The sequence below is a fragment of the Hordeum vulgare genome, chromosome 5H (assembly GCF_904849725.1).
Source record: "Hordeum vulgare subsp. vulgare chromosome 5H, MorexV3_pseudomolecules_assembly, whole genome shotgun sequence".
Classification (NCBI taxonomy): Eukaryota; Viridiplantae; Streptophyta; class Magnoliopsida; order Poales; family Poaceae; genus Hordeum; species Hordeum vulgare.
In genome coordinates this window covers 248,964,719-248,983,060 of record NC_058522.1, presented here as the reverse complement: position 1 = coordinate 248,983,060, position 18,342 = coordinate 248,964,719, and the positions used below count along the sequence as shown (strand labels likewise).

The window sequence follows — 18,342 nt, the reverse complement described above, 5'->3', positions numbered from 1 at the left end:
TATCTACAGATGCATTACATTATAATTAAGATGTTTGTTCGACAGTGTACACATTTACAGAAACGAAAATAAGAAGTTATTTTCACATGAATGGCTGGATCCTCCCCTGATTTTCTTACAACATGTACGAGTTCTTTGCCAAGCAACGACCTGCCTCCGATTTATGATAGTTTTTCTCCAATCTCCTAAAGATAGGAGAACAGTACACTATAAATAAATAAACTTGATAATCTCAATAATACTGTAGGGCATACGATGCCAAGCTGGTAACCAGTATCCTTCACTAAGGAAGGCAAAAATAGCCCAATCAAACTTTGGAAGCCATCCACAATTATCCTAGAAACTTCATCATCTAAATGAATCAACACTAGATTACTAGATGAACTGACCTAGAAGGCTGCTAGATTACTGCTATACATGAGTGCACTAAAGAATGTGAGTATGCGGTTTTGCTGTCAGACTCATTATCTGTTTTGGCTGTAGAATTAGAGTTCTTCACTGTGAGAGAAGAAATGCTAGTTGTTTGCAACAACTAGTAAGACATTAGCAAGTGAAAGAGATGCGTTACAGATCAAGAGAAATTTGTCTATACAGTCTCATGCCTGTGGGAGTAAATGTAACATAAACTTTACACTGTATCAGGTTCAAACACAGAATGGTCTTTATATCATAGCACAATTTTCTGATAACCCAGTTTTTCCCAAATATTGTAGCGCGTTGCAGTAAATCCAAGCGATATCTTTAGTAGAATTTGGATTCTGGAACAAATGAGTTTCACCACAGGTGTTGTACTCGCAAGAAAACTGAATTCAGAAACCGCAAATTTCGTTTGCAGTTCGTGTTTGTGTCAGGCAGGAAGCCAGCGCCAGAACAATCAGACATTCATCAGCTAACCAAAGTGCAAAAGACAATGCTGGTGTTTCAACTTACCTCTTGATAGGACCAAAAGCACGACACCCCATGACGAGCAGATCGACCTTGAGTTCGGTGTCACCTCGCAGATCTTCTCCTTGGGATCCCCCACCACCACCTGTGTCTTCACCTCCACCTTCAACAAACCAAGAATCCAACCCAATTTAAGCACCATTCAAGCATGAGCAGCCGGGCTAAATCACAAGAATTCAGCAATCGGTACAGATGTGCCTCATTTAATCACCCCCACTTACATTCTTATCGGAGAAAATATTGAGCGCGTGCTCCAGGATCGCCTCTGCGATCCGCCGCTGGTGCGAATCGATGGCCTGCGTGAACACCGACACCTCCGCCACCCCCTGAGCACCCAACGCCGCGGCCCAGCGAAGAACCTGCGACACACACGTTCCCCTTGCTGATGCCCGTGAAAAAGAGGGACAGGGGAGCCCGGAACCACATCGGCGTGACGGGCGCATCCTCGCTCCTCTCCAACAATTCCAGTGCCTCCGCGGGCACCTTGGAGCTTCTCAGCTTCATCAGCATGTTCTGCTTCATGTTGGCGCGGCTCTCGTCGACACCATCATCTGCACGTCATGTCAGTCAACGCGAGTCGTTAAATGGACATCGGACATCAGGGCATCGCCATGGGTGTAGAGAATAGCTTACTAAACGGAGTTGATCCCGTCGCAGCCTACCAGCACCTTTCCCGGAGAGTCGAGCCGTGGGCGAGGTGGAGGATCTTGGCGCCGTCGAAGTGCTCGTCGATGGATAAGATCTTTTAGGAGTAGCGGATGGTGCCCGTCGGCAACTCCGCCGCCACGACGTGCAGCACGATGAGCGCACCGTCGCAGCGGAGGCGCTGGCTGTCGAGCGCCCAGCACAACGCCTTCATGCTCTCCTTGCTGCCGTCGACCGCCACCACCACGTTGGACAGGTTGGCGGTGGCCATGGCTGGCCCTGCCCCTTCGCTCGGCCAGGGAGGCTCCATGAGGAGATGGGGAGCGAGGTGGTGGGGATATGGGAGGAGGTGGTGGCGGCGAAGATATGGGGAGGAGGGAGGGGTGTGAGCTAGGGTTTGGATAGCGGGTGGGGTTATTCTATTTTCATTTTTTCTGTAATACATGGATGGATGGATATGAGATGGTGAGATAGATGGATGGATGGATGGGCGCCATGTCATCGATCCGCGGGAAGAGTTCTGATTGGTTCAAAAAATAAGTGATTTAAAATACTTTCCAAGTACTAAAAATAGAGGAATTTTATGAAGCATCTATCAAAAATATTTTGCAAAAGGGCATCACACAAATTTTCACTAGAGTTAGACCACATTTTATGGATGAGCATCAATTTATATGCATTTCTCATCTTTATAGCTATTTTTAATCATTTTCTAAGTGGCAAAAATGGGTTTTTTTGTGAAGAACCTACCAAATATTTGTTGCAAAATTGAAATCCATCAATTTTCTAAAATACTAGTACATATTTAGTATACAATTGACCTAATGGTTGGGTGTCAAAAACTTTTATCCACCTATCGTGAAAAAGAAAACTTTCTGCCGATTCAGTTGAAAGCGGGTCAAATTTGAACTGTAGCTGCCTCATAGCTTGCTATTTATTTTTTTCAAAAAGCATTTCTAGGTACAAGAGTATCTATTTCTTCATAGATACTCCGAAATAGTTGCAAAAATCAAGCCCTAGCTACGAACGATCATGCCCGTCGTTTTGACCGCATTTTGAAATGGCTATGAAAAATTCAAAAAAAATCAAAAAAATGGGAAACCTTTGCATTGTGTCATTATATGTGACAAAGTTACCAGGAAAAATAATAAACTTGTAATACAACAATTATTTTTAAAAAGTGTTCTTAGAAATGGGCTATCATGTATGAAGATTCATGGCTTTCAAGCCAAATGATCAATCTTATGGTCACATTCATGACATAGTTTGTTGAAATGATCTCATATTATGCACAAGGATGCATATTGGAATGAAAAACAATGTTGATTAAGGAAGTTTTCATTTTCCTTGTATGTAAAAATCATTTTTCATTTTTCAAGTGCCCAAAATGAATTTTTTTGTGAAGGACCTACCATATATTTGTTTCAAAATTGGACCAAATCATTTTTATAGAATACTAGGTCATATTTAATGTACAATTTACAAAATGGTTGGATGTTAAAAGCTTTTATCCACCTCTCGTGAAAAAGACAAATTTATGTCGATTCAGTTGGAAGCGAGTTAAATTTGAACTGCAGCTGCATTATAGTTTGCTCTTTATTTTCCCAAAAATCATTTTTTGGTACATAAGTATCTATTTAATCATAAATACATGGTGTGGTGCCTTGACGTTGAGGTTTGGATGGTGGTCGAGGGCCCAACTCCAGAGTGCAAGAACTTGCATGCCAGCCGCATGGTCACCGCCTGACCGTTGCGTTGCCACGCGTTCTAGGTGGAATATGCATGTCTGGTGGGTTGGACAATCCCTCGGTAGGTGTTAGCAAGAAGAATACAATAGAAGAATCTCACAAGGAGACTGAACTGAGCTCAAACATGAATTAGCACCCAAGTGTTTGATTAGCGGTGCGGGTAATTCACATAGACAATGGGCCTAAATTTTGGCTGAGGATGATCATCTACTAAGGACACTCTATTGGAAAAAAATTATCTCAAATGGATGAACCTAGGTGGCACTTGCTTTGTAAAGTAACACATTGTGCAGAAATATGAATGTTGAAGCTGGGATCAAATTAATGAATGGATTGAGCTGAAATTTGGTGTATGATGTCAATTTGGGCATATGAAGGCACTGTATAAAAATTATACCATTTGGACATGCCAAAGTGACACTTCCTTCACAATGTGCCAATCTGGACAGAAAATGGTAATTGAAACTGGGCTCACATAGATGATTGGATTGAGCTGAAATTTGGAGGAGGATGATAGTTTGGGCACATTGAGGTACTGTAAAAATTTCATAAAATTTGGATAAACAAAAATTGTACTTCCTTCACAATGCTCTCTACTGAAAAGAATATTGGGAAAAATATTGAGAGAAACTAGCTGAATTAAATGTGCTAAAATTTGGTGGAGTAAGGTTCTATGCTCAGTGTCATCCCGTGGTAAATTTTCATAAACTATAAAGCAATATAAAATGTAGTTGCTTCACAAAATGAAAATATTACCAGAAACAAATATTGGATCATGAGCTCACATGGATTGTGAGATGTAGCTACAATTTTATGGAGAGCTATGTTTTGGGCACATTGATGATGTGGAAAAAATTCAACTCATCAGGATATTCCTATCTAGTACTTCCTTCACAAAGCTATTAGCTGAACACAAACTTTGGATATTTGCTGAGAAAGATTTACTAGGCAAATCGTTGCAAAAGTTTTCATGAGGCAATGATTTGGATAGGAAAGAGTGCCCAAAAAATATGAGGGTAATCAAAGAAATAGAAATAGCACTTCCTTCATGAAGTGCTATTCTGAACAAAATAGGAAAATGAATATTGTTGAATTATTTTTGAACTATGGAAGGAAGGGTTTTCACATATTTGAGAAATATATGATCTAAAGTATTTATGAGAATTTTTCGAATTTTTTTGGAATGATAGAATAGTAGCTTGCTTCACAAACTAGGATGAGGTGGGATATAATGGACCCACGAGTGACATGTCAACATAGTTAGAACATGTTACGACATTTTTATAATCGTCGTAAAAGTTATGACGATCTCATCTTATGCGGTTACGACGTTTTGACTCACATCGTCGTAATTTATATGTAGATTTGATCCCCTCAAACGGTTTACGACGATCTCGGATGAAATCGTCATAGATTTATGACGAATTCATCAACGACATTTTAAAAAACATCACATATGAGCATATTTCTTGTAGTGCCTCCTCGTCTTCGGCCATGCGTCCCAAGCCGCTGTCGAGCATGTCGTCGACCCGCGGCGCCTGGGATGCCAGCAACATCGATGAGGAGCATATCAAGATTCTCCGCCATCGTCGAAAGTTGCCGCCGGTCGAGCTTGTCGCCGTACACGTCCCGGGGGTGGAGAACTCTGAAGTCCTGTGGGGCGGCATGGTCGTGGTGTTCGTCGACCACATCGCCTGAGGGCTTGGGCTGTCGGCGAGCCGTTTCTTCTTTCGCTTCGTGACGCATTACGGCCTACACCCGCATCATCTCGCCGCTAACGCCGTCCTGCAGCTAGTCGCGATCGTCACCCTTTGTGAGGGTTTTTAGGGGATCGAGTCGTGCCTGGATCTCTGGCTTCGGCTCTTCTTCTTCAAGGAGTTGTTGGTGGCAGACAAGGCCACCAGCATGAAGTGGATGACCCCCTGTAGAGCAGCGCTCGTTTATCATCGCTCCAGATCCGGCTTCCGGCAACTTCCTGTGCAAGATTCGGTGAAGAAGCGACCCGGCAAACCACCATATCAACTTGCCCGCCTTCTTCAATGTGGCGCCGGTTGAGAAGTTGAACTGGAAATCCGAGTTGCCGCATCCAGTTCCGGAGGTGGAGTCGATTTGTGCCCGACTGGCGTAGATGGTCGGGGTCGAAGGCCTCATGGCCATCGATCTCCTGGCCACCTTGGTGTCGCGCTCGGTTCAGCCAGTACAACATTGCCCGCACCTCATCTACGAGATGGGCGGACGGCATGACCCGTGACGGCTTTCGATGAAGGAGCTGTGGGCCCGCCACATGGCGAGACGGGTGAACCTGGTCTCCGCCACCCCGATGGATGAAGACGACTGGAGCTGGGGCAAAGACCCCTATGGCTGGGACTATCCGGCCCAGATGACAAGTGACAAGCCCATTTTTTATGTCCTTGCAGCGCTCCCGTGTCTGACGCCAGATGCCGATTGCGACGACAGTTGTTCCCTCAGCTGTAGATTTACGGTCGGTCGGTGAATGACGTGTCGGAGACGGATCCCGAGGAGATCAAAGACGCCGACTAGGTGGAGCCGAGGGTGACGGCCCATACCGGAGACGAGGCGTTTGGAGACGATGCGGTGGAGTCGGATGAATCCGAGCCGGCTAGTGAGTTTCTTAAGTTCGTGTTTCTAGGTTTGTCTGATGACGGTGCTGAGTCACCAGAATCGCGCGATGTAGCCACCACGAAGGATTAGGAGGCGTCGGAGGATGCCGCCAGCGCGTAGAGCAGGCAGGTGCGTCGAGCCGGTCGCGATTCCACAGGATACCATGAGGAAGTGAAGAGCCGGGGCAAGCTGTCGGTGGGTACTTGCCCGACTACCAAGCCAGTAGCTGGCGGACCTCCGGCCGGGGCCACGGAGGCGACGCGAAGAAGAAGCGAGTCTTTCCGGCTGGGCCCTCCAGGCGGTTTGTTCCTATCGTGGGAATGACCCTGAAAATAGTACCTAGGTGTACGAACGAAGAGGCAAAGTCTAGCTAGGCGCAGTGGATGCACTCGGATCTATGAGTTCAGGCCCATTCGGAAGTGGTAATAGCCCTACATCTCGGGCCCTAAGGCTGATGTTTTTATATGGGGTGTAAAAGATCACAAACTGATGAACCCTTGAGCCGGAGCCCGGGAGTGGCTTATATAGTGTGTGCCATGATCAGCCGATATGCATTACAAGGTGAGTTAATGCCAATAAAGAGGGAGGTTACTAGAAACATCAGCTTTAACTCTCGGCGTTACTGGTAACGTTAGTTTCACTGCAGTTCGATGAGTTAAGTCCTTAGTCGTTGTAGCCTCTTCGACACCTTCTCCTCGTAGTTGTCCATGTGCCAGGACATATCCGACTAGCATGAGGTGATCCGAGTGAACCCAGGCACACCGAGTGACGTTTGTTGAATCGAGTGAGGTCGAGGCTGCACCGATGACTTTAAGGACACTGATGTCCGTGAGTGTTCACAGGTCAGCCTAAGGAAGCTGGTTCGTAGGCCTACCCCTAATGTACAACCCCGCCAGTAGCCCCTGAATCAGTTGAGGGTTTGCAGACCGAGTGAATGACTTCATTCGATGTCCCCGAAGATTCTTGGGTTGCGTCTCGGGGCCGCGTCATTCGGGCTCTCGGCAAACCCCCACGGATTCAAGAGTAATGAATTTCGACTGTCTAGTCATACGGGTATGTCCGCAGTCGGCAGTGATGGACCGTCTTTCGAGAAGATAAGTTCCATGAGTCGGGTGAGCGAGAGCTCTGAACTCCGTGTGCTCAATTGGCGAGTAGGGACAAATCCTTACTCGCGTTGAGGTAAGGACGATCAGATCGTCCTCGTTGATTTCCCGAAAGATCGGGATGCCGCACGAGGACGAGCAAAAAGATCATTCGGCTAACCTCATCACATACCGTGGATAAGGAATCCATTCAGGATATTAGGTGGGATGGATTTTTCGCGGCTTTTGAAATTGAGGGACCGCGCGCGTGGGCGCGGTTTTGGCGGAGACGCGAGTACTAGAAGTAGTGGGATGATGCCTCGATTTCCGCACATGTGATGTCGCTGTCATGCTACTGTGCACGTGATCATCGGGATACTGCAGATCTTCCTCGGGGCGGTGGTGTGCTCGATGGTGAATCTTGCCGCTGGGTATTTTCTACCTCTTGAGCTTGCGTTGGTTTTTCCCTTGAAGAGGAAAGCGTGATGCAGCACAGTAGCAGTATGTATTTCCCTCAGTTTGAGAACCAAGGTATCAATCCAGTAGGAGTATCAAGTCAAGTCTCCAAAGTACGTGCGCAAAAACAACAAACTTGCACCCAACGCTACAAAGGGGTTGTCAATCCCTTCACGATTGATTGCAAGGTGACATCTGAATGCTGAAAGTGCAACAAAGTAAAAGTGTAAGGCTGAAAATATGATGTGAAGTAGACCCGGGGGGCATAGTGTTTACTAGAGGCTTCTCTCATGATAGCAAATGTTACGGTGCGTGAACGAATTACTGTCGAGCAATTGATAGAACCACGCAAAGTCATGACGATATCTAAGGCAATGATCGTACATATAGACATCACGTCCGAGACAAGTAGACCGATACTTTCTGCATCTACTACAATTACTCCACACATCGACCGCTATCCAGCATGCATCTAGTGTATTGAGTTCATAACAAACAGAGTAACGCCTTAAGTAAGATGACATGTTGTAGAGGGATAAATTCATGCAATAGATATAAACCCCATCTTTTTACCCTTGATGGCAACAACATGATGCGTGCCTCGCTACCCCTTCTATCACTGGGTGAGGTCACCGCACGGTATGAACCCAAAACCAAGTACTTTTCCCATTGCAAGAATTATAGATCATGTTGGCCAAACGAAACCCACAACTCGAAGAGAATTACAAGGATATGAAATCATGCATATAAGAGATCAGAAGAAACTCAAATAAGATTCATAGATAATCTGATCATAAATCCACAATTCATTGGATCTCGACAAACACACCGCAAAAGAGGATTACATCGGATAGATCTCCATGAAGATCATGGAGAACTTTTTATTGAAGATCCAAGAGAGAGAAGAAGCCATCTAGCTACTAGCTATGGACCCGAAGGTCTGTGGTGAACTACTCACTCATCATCGGGGAGGCAATGGTGTTGATGAAGAAGCCCTCCGTGTCCAGATCCCCCCTCCGGCAAGGCACCAGAACTTGCCCGAGATGGGATCTTGCGGAGACAGAAGCTTGCGGCAGCGGAATAGTATTTCCGTGGCTCTCTCCCGTCGTTTCAGATTTTTCAGGGATTTATAGGCGGAAGAAGTAGGGCAAAGGAGCCACGGGGGGGGGGGGGGGGGCACAAGCCTGCTAGGCGCCCCCAGGACGCGGCTAGGGGGCTTGTGGCCTCCCCCCGGACCCTTTGCCTTGGTTCTCAAACTTCCTGCGTATCCTCTGTTCCAGAAAAAATCTTTTCGGAGGTTTTATTCCGATTGGACTCCGTTTGATATTGTCCTCTGAAAAAGGTCGAAAACTCGGAAAAACAGGAACTGGCACTTGGCACTGAATTAATAAGTTAGTCCCAAAAAAGATATTAAATGCATACAAAACATCCAAAGTTTGACAAGATAATAGCATGGAACCATAAAAAATTATAGATATGTTGGAGACATATTAGTATTTAAGCCATGAGGCGGAGGAGAGAGAGGGAGAGCCGCGCCTCAGAATCCGGTTTTCCCCATCTCCGCCTCCTCCTCTTACCAGCAGAAGCAAAATCGGTCGGCCATCTCCGTCAACCTCCAGCCCCGACCTCTTCGTCGTCCACCATGGTGAAGGGAGCGACATCGAGAGCCGAGCGGGCTAAGAAGGGGTTGCTTGGATCCTCGTTGAGCATCGGAGCGCTCCCCCAAGGATGGATCTAGGGCGACTAGATGTCATCTCGAGTCTCGGAGGGCCGACTGCTGGAGCTGGAGGACAAGGGCTTGATCGCCCGGGGGAGCTGGCCACTGCCTGGCGATGGTGAGGTCAAGCCGGCACCCCAAAACAACGAGCAAGTGCTCTTGGCCACCCACATTGAGAGAGGTTTTTCTCTGGACGTGCACCCCATTTTCCCGGCATTTCTTGCTTTCTTCGGGGCTCGGCTCCATCATCTGCCCCCCATTGATGTCTCGTATCTAGCCGCATTTGTGCGTGTGTGTAAGAATTTTCTTGGGTGTCATCCACATTCGGGCTGCTTCAAACGCTTGTTCACGTGTCGAGTGATGACCATGAAGAAGTATTCCTCCTTTGGAGGAAGAACCAACATAGTGCAGCTTTGTGGCAGCTTAGGTATCCAGTTGAGGGGCAAGAGTAGCCTCCCCCAGATGAGTTTCTTGGACTCGGTGAGGAACTAGCAGGAGTCTTGGTTTTATTGCTGAGACGTCCCAGTGGGCGAGGGTCACTCGGGTCTCCCACCCTATACTGTTGATAGGATCCACCCATCCTCCACCTTGACCTTGTCCAAGGAGGAGAAGACCGACACACATATCTTGGTGATAGCGGTGGTTTCCTTGATCCGGAAGGGTGTAAATGGGATGGACCTCCTAGAGATCTTCTTCCAACGTACGATTCAGCCTCTTCACGGCAAGGTCCACACAATGTGGCAATAGCAAGGGCTGGATGATCCGACTCGAGTTCGTCCTGAGAAGAGGCGATGGAGAACAAACTCAAGGCCATTACCCCAGTGAGAGATAACCCCAAGGGCTCCAGGTAGGTGCTTCCTTTCGTGGTGGATCATCAACCGAATGAGGTAAATAGTTGCGCATCTATACTGACTGAATTCCATCGTCGACTTCCATTTGTGATTTTTCTTTCTTCACTCGGCATGCTTTCACACGGCTGGTCAGTTCTATGCCAGTGGTTCATCGTTCGCCCATTAAAGTGAATAGTGACACCAAAAACCAAGAGTCCGAGCTCACGAAGGGTTTGAAGGACGACGGAGACGAAGAAGGCGACGACGAGGAGACGGGGGAGAGAGAGGAGGAGCGCGGAGACGAGGCGGAGTCTTCTCCGTTCGATGAAGTCCACGTAGAGACACGTTCCAAGGCGCGCTAGGACCCTGGAGTCCTCCGAGGCGCCCCAAAGACTCCGTCGGTGAAGCCGAGTGCAATGGCCATGCCGAATCAAAGCTCCAAGCACGGTCGGAGTGAACCGAGGCGCTTCCGGAGCAGGCCGCCAACCAACCCAATATCTCGAGCTCCAAGCCTCGTAAGGCCGTTTTGCCATGCATCAAGGTCGATGTGCCTGTGGCTTTGGCGTAAGTATCTCCACCTTGTGGTTTGTCCTAGTTTGGATAATGTCTTCTGAGTGATAATTGATGACCCACAAGTGTAGGGGATTAGTCCTTTCGATAAGTAAGAATGCCGAACTCAACGAGGAGCAGAAGGAAATGACAAGCGGTTTTCACTAAGGTAATCTCTGTAAGCACTGAAATTATCGGTAACAGATAGTTTTGTGATAAGGTAATTCGTAATGGGTAACAAGTAAATAATGTAACAATGGTGCAGCAATGTGGCCCAATCCTTTTTGTAGCAAAGGACAAGCCTGAACAAACTCTTATATAAGGAAAAGCGCTCCCGAGGAAACATGAGAAATTATGTCAAGCTAGTTTTCATCATGCTCATATGATTCGCGTTCGTTACTTTGATAATTTGACACGTGGGTGGATCGATTCTTGGGTGCTTCCCTTACTTGGACAAACATCCCACTTATGATTAACCTTTGTCGCAAGCATCCGCAACTACGAAAGAAGAATTAAGATAAATCTAACCATAGCATGAAACATATGGATCCAAATCAGCCCCTTACAAAGCAACACATAAACTAGGGTTTAAGCTTTTGTCACTCTAGCAACCCATCATCTACTTATTACTTCCGAATGCCTTCCCCTAGACCCAAATAATGGCGACGTATCATGTATTCTACGTTCAAATGAGACCACTATAGGAGAGACAACATACATCTTATCAAAATATGGAACGAATACCAAATTCACATGATTACTTATAATAAGACTTATCCCATGTCCTCAGGAACAAAGATACCTACTCACAAAGCATATACATTTTCATAATCAGTAGAGTATTAATAATCATTAAGGATCTGAACATATAATCTTCCACCAAATAAACCAACTACCATCAACTACAAGGAGTAATCAACACTACTAACAACCCATAGGTACCAATCCGAGGTTTTGAGACTAAGATCGGATACAAGAGATGAACTAGGGTTTGGAGAGGAGATGGTATTGATGAAGATTTTTATGGAAATTGACCCCCTCTCAGTGAGAGGGTCGTTGGTGATGACTATGGCTTCGATTTCCCCCTCTAGGAGGGAAGTTTCCCCGGCTAAATAGCTCCGTCAGAGCTCTAGATTTGTTATGTCAAACTTCCGCCTCGAGACGGCGGTGCCTCGTCCTAAAAGCTATGATATGATTTTTCCAGGTCAAAACCCTTCATATAGCAGAAGATGGGCACCGGAGGCCTATCAGGGGCCCACAAGCCTGCAGGGCGCGGCTAGGGGTGTAGGCCGCGCCCCTGGCTTGTGACCTCCTGGTGGGTCCCCTCTGGTATTTCTTCCACCCAATATTTTTTATATATTCCAAAAGAATTCTCCGTAACTTTTCAGGACTTTTTGAGTTGTGTAGAATAGGTCTCTCAGATATGCTCCTTTTCTAGTCCAGAATTCCACCTGTCGGCATTCTCCCTCTTCATGTAAACCTTGTAAAATAAGAGAGAAAAGCCATAAGTATTGTACCTTAATGTGTATTAACAGGCCATAATGCAATAAATATCGATATAAAAGCATGATGCAAAATGTACGTATCAACTCCCCCAAGCTTAGACCTCGCTTGTCCTCAAGCGAAAATTGAGATCGATAAATATGCCCACATGTTTATAGATAGAGGTGTCGATAAAATAAAATACATACATGAAGGCATCATGGTTATCTTTAGAACAGCAACACATATTGACATAGAATATCTTATGCTAGAGTAACAATTCATTCACAAGGCAATATGAATCAAGAAGTCTATTGAGAACTAACAAACTATGATTTCAGTCATTGAAGCAATTCCAATTTATCGCAACATAGGGAAGAGTCAATATAAGAGCTTTTAAAGCAAATCCACATACTCAATCATCTTATGGTCTTTCATAATTGCTAACACTCATGTGGTACCTATGAGGTCAAAGCTTCAATCGGACACAGAGAAAGATAGGGGCTTATAATTTTTCTTCCCAACTATTTACCTTAAGGGTAATGTCAACAATAATAACTCATGATCACCCACATCCGAGTGGATATATTTGTTTAGATAATTCCCCAACACATGACGCTTGCCAAAAGATAAAGGCAAAATAAAGGAAATGGTGAAGATCACCATGACTCTTGCATAAAGGTAAATATTAGAAAGTAAAGGTAACAGATAGGCCCTTCGCAGACGGAAGCAGAGGTTGTCATGCGCTTTTGTAGTTGGATGCGCAATCCCTTAATACAAAAGAACGTCACTTTATATTGCCCCTTGTGATAAAGAACTTTATTATGCAGACCATCATTTTTATTTCTTCTATATCACCAGTTCGTATAAAGTTTATTTTCCTCACACTAATAAATGACACATATTTAAAGAGCAATTTTGTATTGCTTGCACCGATGACAACTTACTTGAAGGATCTTACTCGATCCATAGATGGTATGGTGGACTGTCAAGGCAAAACTGGGTTAAAGGTTTTTGGATGCACAAGTAGTATCTCTACTTGGTGCAGGAGTTATTCGCTAATATGGGGTGGAAGCAAGCAACACATGTTGAAAGATCTAGAACCATATAACTTTTATTCAGAAATAAGCAAACATAACTCATTATGTTGTCTTCCTTGTCCAACACCAACATCTAAACATATAATATTTTAATGAGTGCTTACAATCAGAAAAGATGTCCAAGATAATATATTTATATCTGAACCTCTCTTTCTTTATTACTTCCTTATAATTGCAACAATGACCAATAGCTTTGTTTGTCAACTCACAACAAATTTCAATCGACATACCTGTTGGGGAAAGTAGCATAAATTCAAAATTTTCCTACGCATATTCAGATCTTGCTATGGACAGACCAGCAACGAGAGAGGGGTAAGAGCATCTTAATACCTTTGAAGATCGCTAAGCGAAAGCGTTGCTAGAACGCGGTTGATGGAGTCATACTCGCAGCGATTCCGATCTAGTGCCGAACTACGGCACCTCCGCGTTCAACACACGTGCAGCCCGGTGACGTCTCCCGCACCTTGATCCAACAAGGAGGAGGGAGAGGTTGGGGAAGAACTACAGTAGCATGACGGTGTGGTGTCGATGGAGAGACGAGGTCTCCCGGCAGGGCTTCGCCAAGCACCGGTAGAGAGGAGGAGGAAGAAGGGCAGGGCTGCGCTAAGAGAGAGGCAAAAGTCTGATCTCCAATGGCCAAAAGTGCACACTATATATAGGGGGAGGGAGGGGCTGCGCCCCCTAGAGGGTTTCCCTCTCCTGGGGGGGGCAGCCCTAGATGGGGGCTGGTGCGGCGGCCACGGGGGGAGGAGGGGTGTGGCGTACCCCTGGTGGGCCTTAGGCCCACCTCGCTTAGGGTTTGCCCCCCCTTTCTCTCCACCACGCATTGGGCTGAGGGGGGAGGCACACCAGCCCACCTAGGAGCTGGTTCCCTTCCCCACTTGGCCCACCTTACCTCCCGGGGTCGTTGCCCCCCTTCGGTGGACCCCCGGGGCCACCTCCGGTGGTCCCGGTACGTTACCGGTGATGCCCGAAACACTTCCGGTATCTGAAACCATCCGTCCTATATATCAATCTTTACCTCCGGACCATTCCGGAGGTCCTCGTGACGTCCAGGATCTCATTCGGGACTCCAAACAACTTTCGGTAACCTTGTATAACAATTCCCTATAACCCTAGCGTCATCGAACCTTAAGTGTGTAGACCCTACGGGTTCGGGAGACTGGCAGACATGACCGAGATGCCTCTCCGGCCAATAACCATCAGCGGGGTCTGGATACCCATGGTGGCTCCCACTTGCTCCATGATGATCTCATCGGATGAACCAAGATGTCAAGGATTCAATCAATCCCGTATACGATTCCCTTTGTCTATCGGTATAGAACTTGCTCGAGATTCGATCGTCGGTATACCTATACGTTGTTCAATCTCGTTACCGGTAAGTCTCTTTACTCGTTCCGTAGCACATCATCATGTGACTAAATCCTTAGTCACATTGAGCTCATGATGATGTTCTACCGAGTGGGCCCAGATATACCTCTCCGTCACACGGAGTGACAAATCCCAATATCGATTCCGTACCAACCCAACAGACACTTTCGGAGGTACCCGTAGTGCACCTTTATAGTCACACAGTTACGTTGTGACGTTTGATACACCCAAAGCACTCCTACGGTATCCCGGAGTTGCACAATCTCACGGTCGAAGGAAAAGATACTTGACATTAGAAAAGCTTTAGCATACGAACTATATGATCTAGTGCTATGCTTAGGATTGGGTCTTGTCCATCACATCATTCTCCCAATGATGTGATCATGTTATCAATGACATCTAATGCCCATGATCAGGAGACCATGATCATCTTTTGACTAACGAGCTAGCCAACTAGAGGCTTGCTAGGGACACATTGTGATCTATTTATTCACACATGTATTACTGTTTCCTGTTAATACAATTATAGCATGAACAATAGACGATTATCATGAACAAGGAAATATGATAATAACCATTTTATTATTGCCTCTAGGGCATATTTCCAACAGTCTCCCACTTGCACTAGAGTCAATAATCTAGTTACATTGTGATGTATCTAACACCCATAACATTATGGTGTTGATCATGTTTTGCTCGTGGAAGAGGTTTAGTCAACAGGTCTGCAATATTCAGATCCGTGTGTACTTTACAAATATCTATCACTCCACTCTGGACATGGTCCTGGATGGAGCTGTAGTGGCGTTTGATGTGCTTCGTCTTTCGGTGAAACCTGGGCTCCTTGGCTATGGCAATGGCCCCAGTGTTATCACAGAAGAGTGTCATTGGACCCGACGCGCTTGGAACCACTCCAAGGTCGGTGATGAGCTCCTTCATCCAAATTCCTTCATGAGCTGCTTCTGAAGCAGCTATGTACTCCGCTTCACATGTAGATGCTGCCACGACTTCTTGCTTGCTGCTGCACCAGCTCACTGCCCCACCATTCAACACATATACGTATCCGGTCTGTCACTTAGAGTCATCTGGATCTGTGTCGAAGCTAGCGTCGACGTAACCCTTTACGACGAGCTCTTCGTCACCTCCATAAACGAGAAACATTTCCTTAGTCCTTTTCAGGTACTTAAGGATATTCTTGATCGCTGTCCAGTGTTCCATACTGGGATCACTTTGGTACCTCCCTACCAAGCTTATGGCAAGGTTTATATCAGGTCTGGTACACAACATGGCATACATTAGAGAGCCCACGGCTGATGCGTAGGGGACAGAACTCATCTTCTCTCTATCTGCTACCGTGGTCGGCGACTGAGTCTTACTCAATCTCACACCTTGCAAAACTGGCAAGAACCCTTTCTTTGAGTTTTCCATATTGAACTTCTTCAATATCTTGTCAAGGTATGTACTTTGCGAAAGACCTATGAGGCATCTTGATCTATCTCTATAGATCTTGATGCCTAATATGTATGCAGCTTCTCCAAGGTCCTTCATTGAAAAACTTTTGTTCAAATAGGCCTTTATGCTCTCCAACATCTCTATATTATTCCCCGTCAATAATATATCATCCACATAAAGTATGAGGAAAGCTACAGAGCTCCCACTCACTTTCTTGTACAGATAGGCTTCTCCGTAAACCTGTATGAACCCAAACGCTTTAATCACCTCATTAAAGCGAATGTTCCAACTCTGTGATGCTTGCACTAGCCCATAGATGGAGTGCTGGAGCTTGCACACTTTGTTAGCACCCTTAGGGTCGACAAAACCTTCTGGTTGCATCATATACAACTCTTCCTTAAGGTTCCCGTTGAGGAACGTTGTTTTCACGTCCATTTGCCAAATTTCATAATCATAAAAGGTGGCAATTGCTAACATGATTCAGACTGACTTCAGCTTCGCTACGGGAGAGAAAGTCTCTTCGTAGTCAACTCCTTGAATTTGTCGAATACCCTTTGCGACAAGTCGAGCTTTGTAAACGGTTGCATTACCGTTTGCAACAGTCTTCTTCTTGAAGATCCATTTATTTTCTATGGCTCGCCGGTCATCGAGCAAGTCCACCAAAGTCCATACTTTGTTCTCATACATGGATCCTATCTCGGATTTCATAGCCTCAAGCCATTTGTTGGAATCCAGGCCCGCCATCGCTTCTTCATAGTTCGAAGGTTCACCGTTATCTAACAACATGATTTCCATCACAGGGTTGCCGTACCACTCTGGTGCGGAGCGTGCCCTTGTGGACCTTCGCGGTTCAGTAGTAACTTGATCCGAAGCTTCATGATCATCATCATTAACTTCCTCTTCAGTCGGTGTAGGCGCCACAGGAACAACTTCCCGCGCTGCGCTACTATCCTGTTCGAGAGGGGGTGTAATTACCTCATCAAGTTCTACCTTCCTCCCACTTACTTCTTTCGAGAGAAACTCTTTCTCTAGAAAGGATCCGTTCTTGGCAACAAAGGTTTTACCTTCGGATGTAAGATAGAAGGTATACCCAATAGTTTCCTTAGGGTATCCTATGAATACACATTTCTCCGCTTTGGGTTCGAGCTTTTCTCGTTGAAGTTTCTTCACATAAGCATCGCAACCCCAAACTTTAAGAAACGACAACTTAGGTTTCTTGCCAAACCATAGTTCATACGGTGTCGTCTCAACGGATTTAGACGGTGCCCTATTTAAAGTGAATGTTGCGGTTTCTAATGCGTATCCCCAAAATGATAGCGGTAAGTCGGTAAGAGACATCATAGATCGTACCATATCTAATAAAGTGCGATTACGACGTTCAGACACTCCGTTGCCTTGCGGTGTGCCAGGCGGCGTCAGTTGTGAAACGATTCCACACTTCCTTAGGTGTGTGCCAAACTCGTGACTCAAATATTCTCCTCCACGATCAGATCATAGACACTTAATTTTTCTGTCACATTGATTCTCGACCTCACTCTGACATTCCTTGAACTTTTCAAATGCCTCAGGTTCGTGCTTCATCAAGTAGATATACCCATACCTATGCAAATCATCGGTGAGAGTGAAAACATAACGATAGCCACCGCGAGCTTCAACGTTCATTGGACCACACACATCAGTATTTATTATTTCCAATAAGTCGGTTGCTCTCTCCATTATACCTGAGAATGGAGTCTTAGTCATCTTGCCCATGAGGCACGGTTCGCATGTGTCAAATGATTCAAAATCAAGAGACTCTAATAGTCCATCAGTATGGAGCTTCTTCATGCGCTTAACGCCGATATGACCAAGGCGACAGTGCCACAAGTATGTGGGACTATCATTATCAACTTTACATCTTTTGGTACTCACACTATGAATATGTGTAACATCATGATCGAGATTCATCAAGAATAAACCATTCACCAGCAGAGCATGACCATAAAACATATCACTCATGTAAATAGAACAACCATTATTCTCCGACTTAAATGAGTAGCCGTCTCGCATTAGGCAAGACCCTGATACAATGTTCATGCTTAAAGCTGGTACTAAATTAAAATTATTAAGGTTTAAAACTAATCCCGGTGGTAGATGTAGAGGTAGCGTGCCGACGGCGATCACATCGACCTTTGAACCATTCCCGACGCGCATCGTCACCTCGTCCTTGGCCAGTCTCCGCTTATTCCGCAGTTCCTATTTTGAGTTGCAAATGTGAGCAATAGCACCGGTATCCAATACCCACGAGCTACTACGAGCGCTGGTAAGGTACACATCAATAACATGTATATCACATATACCTTTAAC

At 45.7% G+C, this 18,342-nt stretch overlaps 1 pseudogene; it reads right to left on the bottom strand.

Moving 5' to 3' along the window:
• Positions 1-586: 586 nt before the first annotated feature.
• On the bottom strand, positions 587-1,861 carry LOC123396560 (annotated as a pseudogene).
• Positions 1,862-18,342: the final 16,481 nt, after the last annotated feature.